General features: G+C 35.9%; 1 long non-coding RNA gene across 2 annotated transcripts in view; it reads left to right on the top strand.

Annotated features, from left to right (window-relative positions):
- The window catches only part of LOC310726400, an 82,764-nt gene extending 62,728 nt beyond the window's left edge, over window positions 1–20,036 (top strand). For both annotated transcript variants that reach the window (XR_014533731.1, XR_014533732.1), the window contains exons 3-4: window positions 19,210–19,266; window positions 19,565–20,036. This is a non-coding gene — a long non-coding RNA (uncharacterized lncRNA). The remainder of the gene's footprint in view (window positions 1–19,209; window positions 19,267–19,564) is intronic.
- Window positions 20,037–21,339: the final 1,303 nt, after the last annotated feature.

Genomic DNA, 21,339 nt, shown 5'->3' with positions numbered 1-21,339 from the left:
GGTAGAAACTGGGATACTTTTGGCCGAAGGAGGAGAAGGAGAGGAGGAACATGTCTACAGAGACAGCAGAAAAAGGAGCAGTGTAGGACAGTGGAGGTTCGGGTTGGTAGTTTAAATGTTGGTACTATGACTGGTAAAGGGAGAGAGGCAGCTGATATGATGGAGAGGAGAAAGGTAGATATTTTGTGTGTTCAGGAGACCAAGTGAAAGGGGAGTAAGACCAGGACCATTGGAGGGGGTTTTAAAATGTGGGGTGTGGATGAAAGAGAAATTGTTTATGGGCCAGTTGCTAAAGAGAATTTAAGAATTTTAGAATGGATATGAGATGAAGCAAATCATAATGTTATTTTCGTGTAAACGTTCAGATTTTATTTAAAGGGTTTTATATTTATATTCACAGCTGTTATGTACATAGCACCTTCATTTCCGCAGGCTCAAAATATATTAGACAAATGTGCACTATTATTGTCATTAGAAATAGTTTTAATACTTGAATGCCAATCCTTGGCACTTAGTGACTAAAATCTGGAATCCATGAACATCAGCAAATACTGAGTTTTCTCCATTTAAATTCTTTGCCAGGACTTGAGTCTTATATTTTCCTTTCAGTAAGTGAAAAGCTCCTCACATCCTGCAAAATAACCCTCATATTTATATACAAGCACATATATACTGAACAGAAAGTCAGTGAATGTCAATGTATATAGTAAATGTATATTTGTGAATGTAATTTTATGTGCTTGGCATCTTTAATCCCTTTTAATCTTTTCTATTTCATTCAGCTGCAGCTGCACTATTCCTTCCTGGAAACAAAACTCATGGCTGAAAGACCCCACACATGAGCAGAATTGAATGTAGCTGCAGTAAAGTCCTGCTAAAGAATCTCAGCTTAGAAAAGTCAGTATTTGTATTTAATTACTTTTTTACACAGCAGATTAAATACACTCCCTTTACCAACTTGTTTTCAGTCAATCACCGACAACATTTCTGTAAGATTTGAACCTGCAATAAAAAAATATAAATAAATAAATAAGAATGCACAACTTTTTTTAATATAATATAATATCATTTAGACTTTTTTGACAGTATTTGTTTTATAGTCCAGCTTTTGTGAATTAGCTGCTAATGATGTAGTTTATAAAGTGCAGTGAGACTGAAAGTGATAATATAATATAATATGTCTCAGAGCAAACCTGGGTATTTTTCACCACTCTCTTCTGTGCCTTGGTTCCTTGTGTATACAGTCATACACCTATAAAAGTGGTATCTCAGTGGATAAGTTGAAGGGCTTCTGGCCTGAAGGTCATGGGTTCAAATCTAAACTGCCACTGTTGGGCCCTTAAGTAAGGCCCTTAACCCTAAATTGCTTAGATGGATAACTTAGCGTGTTTCTCAATCTTTCACCACAAGATGGCGGAGTATGTTATCGTACAGTATTATGTTGCAAGTACTAGGACACTTCTCACATCCCACATCTTTACATTTCTGAATTTTACTTTAAACTACTTTAACATATATTTGTCTCCAGCATGGACAAGCACATTACTACTGCATGTTTATATTCTCTAGACATGTTGCAGGTACAGTTTCATGTTTAGATGATAACCAGCTCTACTTCTACACACTACTTTATACACTTTTATTAAGCAGAATGATTTTATTACAGTCATGAGTCAGATAACTCGGCTTGATGGCATCTTTCATGGTATTACCAAGAACAGCAGTTTTTTTTCCTTAACACAGTGGAACAACAAATTAGAAACAAAATCCATTTTTAATAATCAATATTTTTTATTATTATTCGAGACATTTACACTTTTGGCTGTAGACTCAAATATAATGAACGACTACAAGTTTTTATAATTACACAATTTTCTTGTTTACAGTTTGTGTTTACTGACAAATAAACAACAATCTGTCAGTAATATTGGTGACTCTGTGATGTGATGCTGTGGGGTGGAGCTTCATGAACCTTTAGGATGTTAACAGGTTAAAGTACAGAACTTTTCACTGAACTCAGAGCCTTCATCATGTTCACTGTTATATTCATGTGTCTGTGGCTTTCACTAGGTGAGTTATACATTCATTTTATGATTTCAGAAATATTAAGTGTTGAATTAGTGATTATTTGGTCTGTGTGGTGTTTAGAAACAGTAGAATGTGAGTCTGACTGTATTTCTGGATTGACCGTGTTCTCTTCTCTATGACAGGTGACTCCACTGCAGATCCAATAGAACCACTTTCCACTCATAAAGTTGTAGATGAAGGAGAAAATGTGACTCTGTCCTGCAGTTATAAAAAGTTTAGTGGTACAGTAAACTATCTACAATGGTACAGACATTATCCAACATCTAAACCTGAGTTCCTTCTTTACATTCAAGAATCTACTAAATTTAAAAGTGACATTCCACCACGTCTGGATGTTGAAGTTGATAAAAATAATAAACAAGTGGATCTGATCATCTCCTCTGCTGCTGTATCAGACTCTGCTCTATACTACTGCGCTCTGACGCCCACAGTGACAGGAAATCCAGCTGCACTGTACAAAAACTTCTACACACTTTACTTATTCTGCTAAACTACTTGTATGCCTTTCAATCCTTATTTTACTGGATGTGTTCAGATAAAACTATTAAGATTTCTAAGCTATGTGAATCTTATTATTATTCATATTACCACTGTGATAACTTACTAAACCATTATTTAGGATGAACTGGATCATAGAGATAAACCCAAGTGAAAAAAAAGCCTTGCTGTGTTAAAGTCTTTCTCTTTTCTTCACAAGATGGTGTAGTGAAATATATATGAATTCAACCCCCTGTTTTAACACAAATACACTTTTTTCTCCAGAAAGTGCACTGACTCACCTTAAAAATACTTACGTTATCATAATAGATTGTGTTCCAACAGTTAAATGTGAACACAGTTTGCAGTGGTATTTCAGCAAGACATATTGTAGTTACATTACACACATTGTAGTTAACACTCTTTATAGCACATACAAATCCCACACAGCTGTCTGAGAAACTCACAGTGTCTTTCTGCTCAATATTAGTATCAACTTATTATTTTCTGTGTAGGCGCTTCAGAAAACTGCCAAAATTTTAAAATCTCTAAAAGGGAAATATCCCTTAAGAGGGAAATATCAAGGTCCGTGACGTCGGAGTGACGTGGGGCCGCCTTCCGGTGGGCTCACCACCTGCAGGAGGGACCGTAAGGGACGGTGCTGTGAGGATTGGGCAGCAGTCGAAGGCGGGGGCTTGCTTAGACTGCTGCCCCCGCGACCCGAATTACGGATAAGCGGGAGAAAATGAATGAATGAATGAATGAATGAATGAATGAATGAATGAATGAATGGGAAATAGTTGGTATATAAAAATGTCAACATACAAAGTATACTGTTAATAGTGTATGTTTATTAGTTTACAAATTATTATAAAATATTATCATCTGCTTCCCTTCATCATAATCTTCTCAGTATAACAAATTATTTATGGAGGATAAAAGCTAGAAAGACTCAGTTCACTGTTACTGATTCTATAAAGTGATGATCTGTTCAGTGTTATACTACAACAGCATCACTTCCTGGGTGTGGTCTTCTAGAGACGTGTTCCCTCATGTGTAAAGTTCAGCACATACAGCACTATTATACAGAATCCTCACAGAGCTGTGTTCAGAAATGACTCAACTCTACACCTTACTGTACATAGTGAGATACACACCACTGATTCTCACTGTAGTTACAGGTAATTAACACTCATTTGTTAATCAGTTGTATTATAGAACACAAATGGATATTTTAAACATTAATTTATTGGTTGTTTTGGTTTTGTTTACAAAATAAATTGATTTTATGTCACATTTATTCATTCATATTTTCTTCTTTACAGCAGGCAGTTTTGCAGATAAAATTGGGCCGACAGATGAAGATGCCAATATTATCGGAAAAGAAACAGACACTGTTACTCTGAAATGTTCATATGAATCAAGCAGTGAACAGATTTGGCTTTACTGGTACAAACAATATCCTAACAGCACACCACAGTTTTTATTGTATAAAGGCGCAAGGTCTTATAGTTCTGCGAGCACTCCTACTGACACTCGATTACAGACACAAACATCCAGAGACTCTACTGAACTTACTATCAGAGGTCTAAAGCTCTCAGATTCTGCTCTCTATCACTGCGCTCTAAGAGTAGGAGCACAGTAATACAGAGTCTCTGAAAGCCTTTACAAAAACCTAACAATGGAATAGGAAGCTTCTAAAACCACAACAGATTAAAGGTGTTCATTTGATCAAATTGTCAGTTAACCACAGACACAAACATTTGTAGCAACAGATGCAGCTGGAAGAAGATATAAGAATAATAAAGGTGTAACACAAACATTTTCATCACAGCAGTGTACAAATATATCTACATTGTAAATGCTCAAAAATATATTTAATGACACTTCCAGATCTATTGTGTCCGGTGTTACTGCTCTAAACTGTGTGGAATTAAATTCAGGAATCTTTTCCCTTTTTTTCCCCCCCGTGTTACTGTAATGTGATGCTGTGAGGTGGAGCTTCATGAACCTTTTAGAGTACAGAAAGACCTCAGATTATTTTTATTCAGCTAAATCTACTCATCATGTTCAATGTTATATTCATGTGTCTGTGGCTTTCAATGGTTATACACTGACTTTTGTTAATTCTGAACCCTTAATATTGATTTATCAGTTAAATTGTGATTATGTAAAAGTTACATTCTGTTCTCTATGACAGGTGACTCCATGGCAGATTCTATAGAGCCACGTTTCACTCATAAATTTGTGGATGAAGGTGAAAATTTGACCAACCACCTCTACAAAAAGCAACTACAACTTCATACAATAAAAGCTAGAAAGACTCAGTTCCCTGTTACTAATGCTTTGACGTGGTGATCTGTATAAAATTATACTACAACAGCAGCACTTCCTGGGTGTGGTCTTCTAGAGACGTGTTCCCTCATGTGTAAAGTTCAGCACATACAGCACTATTATACAGAATCCTCACAGAGCTGTGTTCAGAAATGACTCAACTCTACACCTTACTGTACATAGTGAGATACACAACACTGATTCTCACTGTAGTTACAGGTACTTCATATTCATTAGTAGATTCAGTGTACTTATTAATATTTATGTTTAAAGCATTAGATTATTTTTCTCTTAAGAAAATGTTTGTGTGCTTACAAAATAACTTTATAGTAATTATTAACTTCATAGAAAATTCTTTACTTTCTTCTTTACAGCAGGAATTTTTGCAGATACAATTGCACCTACACGTGAAGATGTCAATGGGAAGGAAACAGAAACTGTTACTCTGAAATGTTCATATGAGACAAACAGTGAATACATTTTTCTTTACTGGTACAAACAATATCCTAACAGCGCACCACAGTTTTTACTGTATAAAGGCGCAAGGTCAAGATCTGGTGATGGTAGCGCTCCTGCTGATCGTCGATTAAAGGCAGAAACAACCAGAGACTCTACTGAACTTACTATCAGAGGTCTAAAGCTCTCAGATTCTGCTCTCTATCACTGCGCTCTTAGAGACGTAGCACAGTAATACAAAGTCAGTGAAAGACTGTACAAGAACCCATCAAAGATATTTCCTTTACCTACTTGTTATAAGTAAACCACATTTGTGGTAACAGATGCAGCTGAATGAAATAGAAAAGAATAAAAAGGGATTAAAGATGCCAACCGCATAAAATTACATTCACAAATATACATTTACTATATACATTGACATTCACTGACTTTCTGTTCAGTATATATGTGCTTGTATATAAATATAAGGGGTATTTTGCAGGATGTTATCAGCTTTTCACTTACTGAAAGGAAAATGTAAGACTCAAGTACTGGCAAATAATTTTAATGGAGAAAACTCAGTATTTGGTGATGTTCATGGATTCCAGATTTCAGTCACTAAGTGCCAAGGATTGGCATTCAAGTATTAAAACTATTTCTAATGACAATAATAGTGCACATTTGTCTAATATATTTTGAGCCTGCTGAAATGAAGGTGCTATGTACATAACAGATGTGAATATAAATATAAAACCCTTTAAATAAAATCTGAAAGTTTACCCTAAAATAACATTATGATTTGCTTCATATCATTTCCATTCTAAAATTCTTACATTCTCTTTAGCAACTGGCCCATAAACAATTTCTCTTTTATCCACACCCCACATTTTAAAACCCCCTCCAATGGTCCTGGTCTTACTCCCCTTTCACTTGGTCTCCTGAACACACAAAATATCTACCTTTCTCCTCTCCATCATATTAGCTGCCTCTCTTCCTTTACCAGTCATAGTACCAACATTTAAACTACCAACCCGAACCTCCACTGTCCTACACTGCTCCTTTTTCTGCTGTCTCTGTAGACATGTTCCTCCTCTCCTTCTCCTCCTTCGGCCAAAAGTATCCCAGTTTCCACCAGTACTCTTCACCTAACAATACCTGAAAACAACTCTCTGGTGCTCTAGCTTTAACCCAATTCAATAAAAAATGCAGTGTAAGGTATTAAATATGTGTTGTCAGTCAGGGCAGACCTGGGCAACAACAAACAATTATCAGGCACTTGTTCCAATATTTATAATCACTTGCAAAATAGTGGGCTTGAATTAAAGGTGCTAAATTGTTTAACATATCCAAACGTACAAACCAGGAAATGAAAGTTGAAATTGTGATGAATCATTTCATAATTATATTTTGATATTTAAGCAAATTCTCTTTAAGAATTGGCCCTTGGTGTTCTAATACTTTCAGAGGCTACTTTATTTGGTTGTATAGAGAAAGTTTCAGAAGATCAAAATCATGTGGGTCATTTTCCAACCTCACCTGCATCTGTTCATTCATTTAGTACTCAAATGTGTTAGATTAGATTGTAGTCACTTATTACTTGATGGATTCATGATTTTCAACCAATATTCCATTCTGAAAAAGTATCCCAAATAAAACATTTTTTAAATCAGGCCCATATTTTTGTGATTTTTAATGTTGAAACACAGGGCAGGCCTTAAACTCCAAAAGATATGTGTAAGAGTATAGAAGTGTAGGTCTGACTTCACAATGCAGTGTGTTGATCATGAACACTGGACTAGTTGTGTGTTGTATTGGAGAATCAGTTCACTGTTACTGATACTGTGAAGTGATGATCTGTACAGTGCTATACTACAACAGCAGCACTTCCTGGGTGTGGCCTTCTAGAGACGTGTTCCCTCATGTGTAAAGTTCAGCACATACAGCACTATTATACAGAATCCTCACAGAGCTGTGTTCAGAAATGACTCAACTCTACACCTTACTGTACATAGTGAGATACACACCACTGATTCTCACTGTAGCTACAGGTCATTACTATTCCTCTGTAAATTCAGTGTTCTTTTTTATATTTTTGTTTGAGGCTTTATTATATAAAATACTCCTTTATCATTTTCTTCTTTACAGCAGGCAGTTTTGCAGATAAAATTGGGCCGACAGATGAAGATGCCAACGGGAAGGAAACAGAAACTGTTACTCTCAAATGTTCATATGAGACAAACACTGAATACATTTTGCTTAACTGGTACAAACAATATCCAAACAGCGCTCCACAGTTTTTACTGTATAAAGGTGCAAGGTCAGAAAGGGCAGAGCGTAAACCCACTGACACTCGATTAGAGTCCAAAACTACCAGAGTCTCTACTGAACTTACTATCAGAGGTCTAAAGCTCTCAGATTCTGCTCTCTATCACTGCGCACTTAGTAACACAGCACAGTAATACAGAGTCAGTAAAAGGCTGTACAAAAAACCCTTATAGATATTTCCTTTGCCAGTAAACCACAGACAAGAAACAGTTGTGGTAACAGATGCAGCTGAATGAAATAAAAAAAAAAAAATAAAAAAAAAAGATATTAAAGATGCTCAATACACATCAGTCACATTACATTTTATTTACATTACAATTAAATCAACATTTTCTCTTGTTTTACGCACCAATCACTGGAATTCAATTTCCTTCCATCCTTCCTGTCATCTTTCATTTATGTGCATGTGTATAACAATTCATTACTTTGCTGAATGTGAGCAACTTTTCACTTCCTGGAAACAAAACTCATATCAGAAAGACCCCACACATGAGCAGAATTGAATGTAGCTGCAGTAAAGTCCTGCTAAAGAATCTCAGCTTAGAAAAGTCAGTATTTGTATTGAATTACTTTTTTACACAGCAGATTAAATACACTCCCTTTACCAACTTGTTTTCAGTCAATCACCGACAACATTTCTGTAAGATTTGAACCTGCAATAAAAAAAATATAAATAAATAAATATGAATGCACAACTTATTTTAATATAATATAATATCATTTAGACTTTTTTTACAGTATTTGTTTTATAGTCCAGCTTTTGTGAATTAGCTGCTAATGATGTAGTTTATAAAGTGCAGTGAGACTGAAAGTGATAATATAATATAATATGTCTCAGAGCAAACCTGGGTATTTTTCACCACTCTCTTCTGTGCCTTGGTTCCTTGTGTATACAGTCATACACCTATAAAAGTGGGATCTCAGTGGATAAGTTGAAGGGCTTCTGGCCTGAAGGTCATGGGTTCAAATCTAAACTGCCACTGTTGGGCCCTTAAGTAAGGCCATAAAGTAAGGCCCTTAACTAGTAATATTGGTGACTCTGTGATGTGATGCTGTGGGGTGGAGCTTCATGAACCTTTAGGATGTTAACAGGTTAAAGCACAGAACTTTTCACTGAACTAAGAGCCTTCATCATGTTCACTGTTATATTCATGTGTCTGTGGCTTTCACTAGGTGAGTTATACATTCATTTTATGATTTCAGAAATATTAAGTGTTGAATTAGTGATTATTTGGTCTGTGTGGTGTTTAGAAACAGTAGAATGTGAGTCTGACTGTATTTCTGGATTGACCGTGTTCTCTTCTCTATGACAGGTGACTCCACTGCAGATCCAATAGAACCACTTTCCACTCATAAAGTTGTAGATGAAGGAGAAAATGTGACTCTGTCATGCAGTTATAAAAAGTTTAGTGGTACAGTAAACTATCTACAATGGTACAGACATTATCCAACATCTAAACCTGAGTTCCTTCTTTTCATCAATCCAAGTGGATTTAAAACTAACCCCATGCCACCACGTCTGGATGTTGAAGTTGATAAAACTAATAAACAAGTGGATCTGATCATCTCCTCTGTTGCTGTATCAGACTCTGCTCTATACTACTGTGCTCTGGTGCCCACAGTGACAGGAAATCCAGCTGCACTGTACAAAAACCTCCACAAACTTTAGTTATTCTGCTAAACTACTTGTCTCCCATTCAATCCTTATTTTACTGGATGTGTTCAGATGAAACTAAGATGATTTCTAAGAATAAGTATCTTATTACAAGCAATGTTTGTCAGCAAATCCAATTAATTACAGCATATTGAATGAATTAAACATGAATTCATTTTACCACTGTGTTAACTTACTGTCATGATTTGTGAATTTCTTCTTTTTCCCAGTAGCCCATTATTTAGGATGAACTGGATCATAGAGATAAACCCAAGTGAAAAAAAAGCCTTACTGTGTTAAAGTCTTTCTCTTTTCTTCACAAGATGGTTTAGTGAATTCATATGAATTCAACCCCCTGTTTTAACACAAATACACTTTTTTCCTCCAGAAAGTGCACTGACTCACCTTAAAAATACTTACATTATCATAATAGATTGTGTTCCAACAGTTAAATGTGAACACAGTTTGCAGTAGTATTTCAGCAAGACATATTGTAGTTACATTACACACATTGTAGTTAACACTCTTTATAGCACATACAAATCCCACACAGCTGTCTGAGAAACTCACAGTGTCTTTGTGCTCAATATTAGTATTAACTTATTATTTTCTGTGTGGGCGCTTCAGAAAACTGCCAAAATTTCAAAATCTCTAAATGGGAAATATCCCTTACGAGGGAAATATCAAGGTCCGTGACGTCGGAGTGACGTGGGGCCGCCTTCCGGTGGGCTCACCACCTGCAGGAGGGACGGTAAGGGACGGTGCTGTGAGGATTGGGCAGCAGTCGAAGGCGGGGGCTTGCTTAGACTGCTGCCCCCGCGACCCGAATTACGGATAAGCGGGAGAAAATGAATGAATGAATGAATGAATGAATGAATGAATGAATGGGAAATAGTTGGTATATAAAAATGTCAACATACAAAGTCTACTGTTAATAGTGTATGTTTATTAGTTTACAAATTATTATAAAATATTATCATCTGCTTCCCTTCATCATAATCTTCTCAGTATAACAAATTATTTATGGAGGATAAAAGCTAGAAAGACTCAGTTCACTGTTACTGATTCTATAAAGTGATGATCTGTTCAGTGTTATACTACAACAGCATCACTTCCTGGGTGTGGTCTTCTAGAGACGTGTTCCCTCATGTGTAAAGTTCAGCACATACAGCACTATTATACAGAATCCTCACAGAGCTGTGTTCAGAAATGACTCAACTCTACACCTTACTGTACATAGTGAGATACACACCACTGATTCTCACTGTAGTTACAGGTTATTAACACTCATTTGTTAATCAGTTGTATTATAGAACACAAATGAATATTTTAAACATTAATTTATTGGTTGTTTTGGTTTTGTTTACAAAATAAATTGATTTTATGTCACATTTATTCATTCATATTTTTGTCTTTACAGCAGGCAGTTTTGCAGATAAAATTGGGCCGACAGATAAAGATGCCAATATTATCGGAAAAGAAACAGACACTGTTACTCTGAAATGTTCATATGAGTCAGGCAGTGAAGAAATTCGGCTTTACTGGTACAAACAATATCCCGACAGCACACCACAGTTTTTACTGTATAAAGGCGCAAGGTCAGTTAGTTTTGCGAGCACTCCTACTGACACTCGATTACAGACACAAACATCCAGAGACTCTACTGAACTTACTATCAGAGGTCTAAAGCTCTCAGATTCTGCTCTCTATCACTGCGCTCTAAGAGTAGGAGCACAGTAATACAGAGACACTGAAAGCCTTTACAAAAACCTAACAATGGAATAGGAAGCTTCTAAAACCACAACAGATTAAATGTGTTCATTTGATCAAATTGTCAGTTAACCACAGACACAAACAACATTTGTAGCAACAGATGCAGCTGGAAGAAAGATAAAAGAATAATAAAGGAGTAACACAAACATTTTCATCACAGCAGTGTACAAATATATCTACATTGTAAATGCTCAAAAATATATTTAATGACACTTCCAGATCTATTGTGTCCGGTGTTACTGCTCTAAACTGTGTGGAATTAAATTCAGGAATCTTTTCCCTTCCCCCCCCCCCCCCCGTGTTACTGTAATGTGATGCTGTGAGGTGGAGCTTCATGAACCTTTTAGAGTACAGAAAGACCTCAGATTATTTTTATTCAGCTAAATCTATTCATCATGTTCAATGTTATATTCATGTGTCTGTGGCTTTCAATGGTTATACACTGACTTTTGTTCATTTTGAACCCTTAATATTGATTTATCAGTTAAATTGTGATTATGTAAAAGTTACATTCTGTTCTCTATGACAGGTGACTCCATGGCAGATTCTATAGAGCCACGTTTTACTCATAAATTTGTGGATGAAGGTGAAAATTTGACCAACCACCTCTACAAAAAGCAACTACAACTTCATACAATAAAAGCTAGAAAGACTCAGTTCCCTGTTACTAATGCTTTGACGTGGTGATCTGTATAAAATTATACTACAACAGCAGCACTTCCTGGGTGTGGTCTTCTAGAGACGTGTTCCCTCATGTGTAAAGTTCAGCACATACAGCACTATTATACAGAATCCTCACAGAGCTGTGTTCAGAAATGACTCAACTCTACACCTTACTGTACATAGTGAGATACACACCACTGATTCTCACTGTAGCTACAGGTAATTCATATTCATTAGTAGATTCAGTGTACTTATTAATATTTATGTTTAAAGCATTAGATTATTTTTTTCTTAAGAAAATGTTTGTGTGCTTACAAAATAACTATATAGTAATTATTAACTTCATAGAAAATTCTTTACTTTCTTCTTTACAGCAGGAATTTTTGCAGATACAATTGCACCTACACGTGAAGATGTCAATGGGAAGGAAACAGAAACTGTTACTCTGAAATGTTCATATGAGACAAACAGTGAATACATTTTTCTTTACTGGTACAAACAATATCCTAACAGCGCACCACAGTTTTTACTGTATAAAGGCGCAAGATCAAGATCTGGTGATGGTAGCGCTCCTGCTGATCGTCGATTAAAGGCAGAAACAACCAGAGACTCTACTGAACTTACTATCAGAGGTCTAAAGCTCTCAGATTCTGCTCTCTATCACTGCGCTCTTAGAGACGTAGCACAGTAATACAGAGTCACTGAAAGACTGTACAAGAACCCATCAAAGATATTTCCTTTACCTACTTGTTATCAGTAAACCACATTTGTGGTAACAGATGCAGCTGAATGAAATAGAAAAGAATAAAAAGGGATTAAAGATGCCAACCGCATAAAATTACATTCACAAATATACATTTACTATATACATTGACATTCACTGACTTTCTGTTCAGTATATATGTGCTTGTATATAAATATGAGGGTTATTTTGCAGGATGTGATGTGAGGAGCTTTTCACTTACTGAAAGGAAAATATAAGACTCAAGTACTGGCAAAGAATTTAAATGGAGAAAACTCAGTATTTGGTGATGTTCATGGATTCCAGATTTCAGTCACTAAGTGCCAAGGATTGGCATTCAAGTATTAAAACTATTTCTAATGACAATAATAGTGCACATTTGTCTAATATATTTTGAGCCTGCGGAAATGAAGGTGCTATGTACAGAACAGCTGTGAATATAAATATAAAACCCTTTGAATAAAATCTGAACGTTTACACTAAAATAACATTATGATTTGTTTCATCTCATATCCATTCTAAAATTCTTAAATTCTCTTTAGCAACTGGCCCATAAACAATTTCTCTTTCATTCACACCCCACATTTTAAAACCCCCTCCAATGGTCCTGGTCTTACTCCCCTTTCACTTGGTCTCCTGAACACACAAAATATCTACCTTTCTCCTCTCCATCATATTAGCTGCCTCTCTCCCTTTACCAGTCATAGTACCAACATTTAAACTACCAACCCGAACCTCCACTGTCCTACACTGCTCCTTTTTCTGCTGTCTCTGTAGACATGTTCCTCCTCTCCTTCTCCTCCTTCGGCCAAAAGTATCCCAGTTTCTACCGGTACCCTTCACCTAACAATACCTGAAGACGACTCTCTGGTGCTCTAGCTTTAACCCAATTCAATAACAAATGCAGTCTCATGAGGTATTAAATATGTGTTGTCAGTCAGGGCAGACCAGGGCAACAACAAACATTTATCAGGCACTTGTTCCAATATTTATAATCACTTGCAAAATGGTGGGCTTGAATTAAAGGTGCTAAATTGTTTAACATATCCAAACGTACAAACCAGGAAATGAAAGTTGAAATTGTGATGAATCTTTTCATAATTATATTTTGATATTTAAGCAAATTCTCTTTAAGAATTGGCCCTTGGTGTTCTAATACTTTCAGAGGCTACTTTATTTGGTTGTATAGAGAAAGTTTCAGAAGATCAAAATCATGTGGGTCATTTTCCATCCTCACCTGCATCTGTTCATTCATTTAGTACTCAAATGTGTTAGATTAGATTGTAGTCACTTATTACTTGATGGATTCATGATTTTCAACCAATATTCCATTCTGAAAAAGTATCCCAAATAAAACATTTTTTAAATCAGGCCCATATTTTTGTGATTTTTAATGTTGAAACACAGCGCAGGCCTTAAACTCCAAAAGATATGTGTAAGAGTATAGAAGTGTAGGTCTGACTTCACAATGCAGTGTGTTGATCATGAACACTGGACTAGTTGTGTGTTGTATTGGAGAATCAGTTCACTGTCACTGATACTGTGAAGTGATGATCTGTACAGTGCTATACTACAACAGCAGCACTTCCTGGGTGTGGTCTTCTAGAGACGTGTTCCCTCATGTGTAAAGTTCAGCACATACAGCACTATTATACAGAATCCTCACAAACAATATCCAAACAGCGCTCCACAGTTTTTACTGTATAAAGGTGCAAGGTCAGAAAGGGCAGAGCGTAAACCCACTGACACTCGATTAGAGTCCAAAACTACCAGAATCTCTACTGAACTTACTATCAGAGGTCTAAAGCTCTCAGATTCTGCTCTCTATCACTGCGCACTTAGTAACACAGCACAGTAATACAGAGTCAGTAAAAGGCTGTACAAAAAACCCTCATAGATATTTCCTTTGCCAGTAAACCACAGACAAGAAACAGTTGTGGTAACAGATGCAGCTGAGTGAAATAGAAAAGAAAAAAAAAAGATATTAAAGATGCTCAATACACATCAATCACTTTACATTTTATTTACATTACAATTAAATCAACATTTTCTCTTGTTTTCCGCACCAATCACTGGAATTCAATTTCCTTCCATCCTTCCTGTCATCTTTCATCCATGTGCATGTGTATAACAATTCGTTACTTTGCTGAATGTGAGCAACTTTTCACTTCCTGGAAACAAAACTCATATCAGAAAGACCCCACACATGAGCAGAATTGAATGTAGCTGCAGTAAAGTCCTGCTAAAGAATCTCAGCTTAGAAAAGTCAGTATTTGTATTTAATTACTTTTTTACACAGCAGATTAAATACACTCCCTTTACCAACTTGTTTTCAGTCAATCACCGACAACATTTCTGTAAGATTTGAACCTGCAATAAAAAAATATAAATAAATAAATAAGAATGCACAACTTATTTTAATATAATATAATATCATTTAGACTTTTTTGACAGTATTTGTTTTATAGTCCAGCTTTTGTGAATTAGCTGCTAATGATGTAGTTTATAAAGTGCAGTGAGACTGAAAGTGATAATATAATATAATATGTCTCAGAGCAAACCTGGGTATTTTTCACCACTCTCTTCTGTGCCTTGGTTCCTTGTGTATACAGTCATACACCTATAAAAGTGGGATCTCAGTGGATAGTTTGATGGGCTTCTGGCCTGAAGGTCATGGGTTCAAATCTTAACTGCCACTGTTGGGCCCTTAAGTAAGGCCCTTAACCTTGAATTGCTTAGATAAATAACTTGGTGTGTTTAACAATCTTTCACCACAAGATGGCGGAGTATGTTATCGTACAGTATTATGTTCCAAGTACTAGGACACTTCTCACATCCCACATCTTTACATTTCTGAATTCTTCTTTACACTACTTTAATATATATTTGTCTCCAGCATGGACAAACACATTACTACTGCATGTTTATATTCTCTAGACATGTTGCACCACAGTTTCATGTTTAGATGATAATCAGCTCTACTTCTACACACTACTTTATACACTTTTATTAAGCAGAATGATTTTATTACAGTCATGAGTCAGATAACTCGGCTTGATTGTATCTTTCATGGTATTACCAAGAACAGCAGCTTTTTTTCCTTAACACAGTGGAACAACAAATTAGAAACAAAATCCAGATTTAATAAACAATATTTTTTTAATATTATTCGAGACATTTACACTTTTGGCTCTGGACTCAAATATAATGAACGACTACAAGTTTCATAAATACATGATTTTCCTGTTTACAGTTTGTGTTTACTGACAAATAAACAACAATCTGTCAGTAATATTGGTGACTCTGTGATGTGATGCTGTGGGGTGGAGCTTCATGAACCTTTAGGATGTTAACAGGTTAAAGTACAGAACTTTTCACTGAACTAAGAGCCTTCATCATGTTCACTGTTATATTCATGTGTCTGTGGCTTTCACTAGGTGAGTTATACATTCATTTTATGATTTCAGAAATATTAAGTGTTGAATTAGTGATTATTTGGTCTGTGTGGTGTTTAGAAACAGTAGAATGTGAGTCTGACTGTATTTCTGGATTGACCGTGTTCTCTTCTCTATGACAGGTGACTCCACTGCAGATCCAATAGAACCACTTTCCACTCATAAAGTTGTAGATGAAGGTTATAATGTGACTCTGTCTTGCAGTTATACAAACTTTAGTGGTGCAGTAAAAAACCTGTTCTGGTACAGACATTATCCCAAAGCGTATTCTAAATTCCTTTTTTACATTGATCCATTTGGAAGTAAAACTACTCCCATGCCACCACGTCTGGATGCTGCAGTTGATAAAACTAATAAACAAGTGGATCTGATCATCTCCTCTGCTGCTGTATCAGACTCTGATCTATACTACTGTGCTCTGGTGCCCACAGTGACAGGAAATCCAGCTGCACTGTACAAAAACATACTGTACAAAAAAAAATGAGTTTCTCTGTTCTTCGTCAGAACCTCACCTGCACCTGTTTATAATTAAAGTAACATATAATTAAAGATGTATATCGTTAATTTGCCATAAACTGAAAGTACATAAACTTTAAAGTTTAATCATTTGCATGTTCTTCAATCCTCAAACCTACTGTATTCCCTCTCTATATCATATATACTGTATTTTAAACAATTAATTGATATACATAGTTGACGTAATTTAAATTTTATTGTTACTTTTTGAGGGAAGTGGTGGCTCCAGCGGTTAAGGTGCTGGGTTGCCGATCGGAAGGTCTGGGGTTCGAGCCCCGGTATCGCCAAGCTGCCACTCTTGGGCCCTTGAGCAAGGCCCTTAACCCTCTATGCTCCGGGGGTCCCTTACGAGGGAAATATCAAGGTCCGTGACGTCGGAGTGACATGGGGCCGCCTTCCCGTGGGCTCACCACCTGCAGGAGGGACCGTAAGGGACGGTGCTGTGAGGATTGGGCAGCAGTCAAAGGCGGGGGCTTGCTTAGACTGCTGCCCCCTCGACCCGAATTACGGATAAGCGGGAGAAAATGAATAAATGTTGCTTTTCAGATTATACAAGGCAGCAATAAATACATAAATAAATGTAAAAAAAACATACAAATACAGTGATTTTTTAATTTGTGGAAATCTACAGTAGCTATAATGATACGTTTTTTTTTACTGGGATTGATGTAAAATTTATATGAAAACTACCTCATAAAACAGATTTGTTTAGTATCAGATGATATCAGGTTTGAGGTCACTGACTCTGCACATTATAATCTATAAGTGAGGTTTAGACAAGAAACAAATATCTAACATGTCTTTTGGTTTTGTGTTTAACTAGAGATCTGAACTCACCCTCAGGAAAACACTCAACTAGGGGGTGGGTGTTGGATGGAGGAAACAGGGAGAGAAAAAAAAACATGGATCTGAACTGCTACATAATAGTAAAGGACATTGTTTAGTATGATCAGGGTGCAAGTGGATGCTTCTAACATATTATAACACGATTGGCTCATATGTTTAAAATCACCTGTTTCATATCAGCTTGTTATTCAAACTCATCAGAGTTTTATTCGCCTTAAATTGCCTCAGCTTTTTTTATATGTATTGCAGGCATCAGTTTCAGTAATAATAGATATCTTTAAAAAGCAGTGCTGTTGATTAGGTCAAACATAAAACATTGTTTTTATACTGTATTTTAATGAATCTCAGTAAATTTATTAATCACTCTTTTTTAATGTTATTGTCATTTTGGATACTGTTCCATCTGCTTCTACTGTGCTCTGATTATTGCATTGGTGGTTTTACCGTCATCATTCATACAAAAGCCTGATGTAGTGTTTCAGTGAACCTGTTCATCACATTTACAATTCAACAGCATGATACCATGATACAACACAGATCATACTAGTGACTCAGTTCACTGTCACTAAATCTGTAAAGTGATGATCTGCACAAAGTTACACTACAACAGCAGCACTTCCTGGGTGTGGCCTTCTAGAGACGTGTTCCCTCATGTGTAAAGTTCAGCACATACAGCACTATTATACAGAATCCTCACAGAGCTGTGTTCAGAAATGACTCAACTCTACACCTTACTGTACATAGTGAGATACACACCACTGATTATCACTGTAGTTACAGGTAATTCACCTGTAAAATCAGTGTATTAGTTCATATTTATGTTTGATGTTTTAGTCTATTTATTTCTTAAAACAATGTTTTAGTGTGCTTACAAAATTACATGTTTATGATTTTCTTTACAGCAGGCAGTTTTGCAGATAAAATTGGTCCAACAGATGCAGACGCCAACAAGAAGGAAACAGAAACTGTTACTCTGAAATGTTCATATGAGACAAGCAATGAAATGATTCGGCTTTACTGGTACAAACAAAATCCTAACAGAGCTCCACAGTTTTCTCTGTATAAAGGTGCAGGGTTATGGGAAGGATCTGGGAGCACTCCTACTGACACTCGATTAGAGGCAGAAACAAGCAGATACACTACTAAACTTACTATCAGAGGTCTAAAGCTCTCAGATTCTGCTCTCTATCACTGCGCTCTTCATGTAGGATACACAGTAATACAACGTAAGTAAAAGGATGTACAAAAACCCACCTTTAAGTAAAACCACAGCAGATTAGAAATTTCCTTTTCCAACTTGTTATCAGTTTAACCACAGACACAAGCAACATTTGTGGTAACAGATGCAAATGAAAGAAACAGAAAAGAAAAAGGAAAAAGGATTTGGATTTGTTGTTTTGTTTTTGGATTTGTTAGTGTTTTCTAATTTGTTAACATGTTTTCTGATTTGTTAATGTGTTTAGCACTTCTGGGCCACCGTAATAAGTAAATTTACAGCTATAATTACAATAAAGGATGTAGAGAAAGGAGATTAGCTAAGTTAGCATAGTTTATGTACTAGTTTAGACACAATTTATAAATATATACATTGGAGCTAAGTTCAGTCTAGAGTTCATACTCGGTCTGGGGCTAATGGCAGCCATGTTTTTGTGGCATTTGCTGTTTGCTACCTCATTTAATTTAAATGCAACTTATCAACAATAAAGCACGCTTTTTTTATTTTATTTTATTTTAATACTAAAAACGTAAGGTGACTATTTTCAAGGGTTTAACTGTATTTTGACCTTCAGGGATACAGTACTTAGCGCCCCCTGGTGACAAATCCACTCAGGAACAGTGTAAGAAGGTGGAGCTCCACAGGCTTCTATAGTAAACTGCACTCATTCCCTTTTTCCTTTCAGCAGCTTCCATCTCCATCATGCTGCTCTTTCTACTGTTTCTACTAGTGCTTCTTCTGTGTAAGTTCATCTCAATATCATTTCTAAATAATTATAAAAAAGCTGATTTATGTACTAAAAGTTACTTCACCGAAATCTGGCCTTTATAATAACCTTAAAAATGTTTTACAGAAGAAAGTGGATTCTTCATAGATCATCTTGTGTTACATTTATTATCCCATGTATTTTTTTAAAGGCTTTTTGAGTTTGAAACTATTAAGAAATGTTAAAGTATAAGAACCAAAACTGTTTTAGATTATAAGAATGTATATAAATAATATATATGATTATAATTTTCTGAAATGAATGTCCTCTTCAGGTGAGAGCACACAGGACAGCATTACTCCCACATCTTCTGCTGTCGATGCTAAAGAGGAGCAAGCAGTTACACTCTCCTGTGTTTATGAATACACTCTTACTATGAACAATATACAGTGGTATCGACAATATTCCAACGCTGCACCAGATTTCCTCGTTCTCCTGATGGAATCAGGAGCAAATCAGACAGCTGAAACTCCTCATCCTCATATGTCTGCTAAAATTCATAAGAGCGTGAAGCGTGTGGATTTGGAGATCTTCTCTGCTTCAGTATCAGACTCTGCATTGTACTACTGCATCCTGCAGCCCACAGTGACAGGAAACTCAAAAACACTGTACAAAAACTACTTCATATGAGAAAAAGACAATTGTTTTACTTTTCCCCAGGAGGGGGAGCTGTCTGACTTTTTATTTCAAATAGATTTTCCTTTTTCAATGTTCACTCTTTGGTGTTGCTTTGAATGTTTATGATGTTTATGATGAAGTCACAAATCACACAAAATATAGATTGTTAATATATACCACTTTTTTTATTAAACAACTTTACAATTTAAGCAATTTTTGATGTCTATATGTCCATGGCCTCTAAGAACTTTATTAAAGGGGAAACAATATTTTTGGATGTTTTTGGTATGGTAAACAAAAATAAGAAAAAATGACTTCAAATTTTATTTGCCATCACAAAAAAATAAAAATTACTAATTAAAATTAAAAATAAATATGTACAACCTTTACATTAAAAAAATGAAGCAAGTTTAGATGTCTATGAATAAATATGAGTGGGCGGAGCTACATGTGGAGACATCAGAGACAATCTCACATACACAACCCTGACATTTATTTCTAAAGCTGGAGGTCTGAATTAAACACTCAGGATCACAATGTTACTCCTCTTCTTACTTTTCTTCACTATTGCTGATATTGGTAAGTTTTATATTACATGTTGAATATTTTTTTTAATGAACAGAAACCACTTAAATGTATTATTTAAAAAATGGTCATAAAATTATTGTGTTTTTTATAGTAGAAGCTGCTGATATCAGCATTAAACCAGAAGAAACCACTTTATCTGTAACTGAAGGCAGCAACATCACACTGTCCTGCACATATACTGGATCAGTTTACAGACTTCACTGGTATCAACAAAAACCTGGATCAAGACCAGAGTTTCTGCTGCTGATTGATGAAAGCGGTAAACAAGTCATAGAAGCTCAACCACCTCATCCACGCTTGTCAATAATACTTGAAAAAATTAAAAAGAAAGTGGATCTGATCATCTCCTCTGCTGCTGTATCAGACTCTGATCTATACTACTGTGCTCTGACGCCCACAGTGACAGGAAATCCAGCTGCACTGTACAAAAACACTGTCACAGTTTTGTTATGCTGAAGGCAGGTTTGGAAATTGACATGCCTTTGTTGGGGGATTTACGGTGGCCGAGAAGTGCAAAACACATTAACAAATCCGAAAACAAATTAACAAATCCGAAAAAACAAAAAAACAAATTAGAAAACACTAACAAATCCAAAAACAAAATAACAAATCCGAAAACAAATTAACAAATCTAAAAAACACAACGACAAGCCAGACAAACCGGAAAAGGTAGGTATAGTTTGCGAATGGAAACTTACAGATCAATCGACAAGACACCTGTCAGTCAAGATATACAGGTGAGTGACAGGTGTCTCGTCCAATGTTCTGTAATTTTCCATTCACAAACTATACCTACCTTTTCCGGTTTGTCTGGCTTGTCGTTGTGTTTTTTAGATTTGTTAA

Source organism: Silurus aristotelis (assembly GCF_946808225.1).
Source record: "Silurus aristotelis genome assembly, chromosome: 5".
Taxonomy (NCBI): domain Eukaryota; kingdom Metazoa; phylum Chordata; class Actinopteri; order Siluriformes; family Siluridae; genus Silurus; species Silurus aristotelis.
This window is presented reverse-complemented; position numbering and strand designations above follow the sequence as displayed.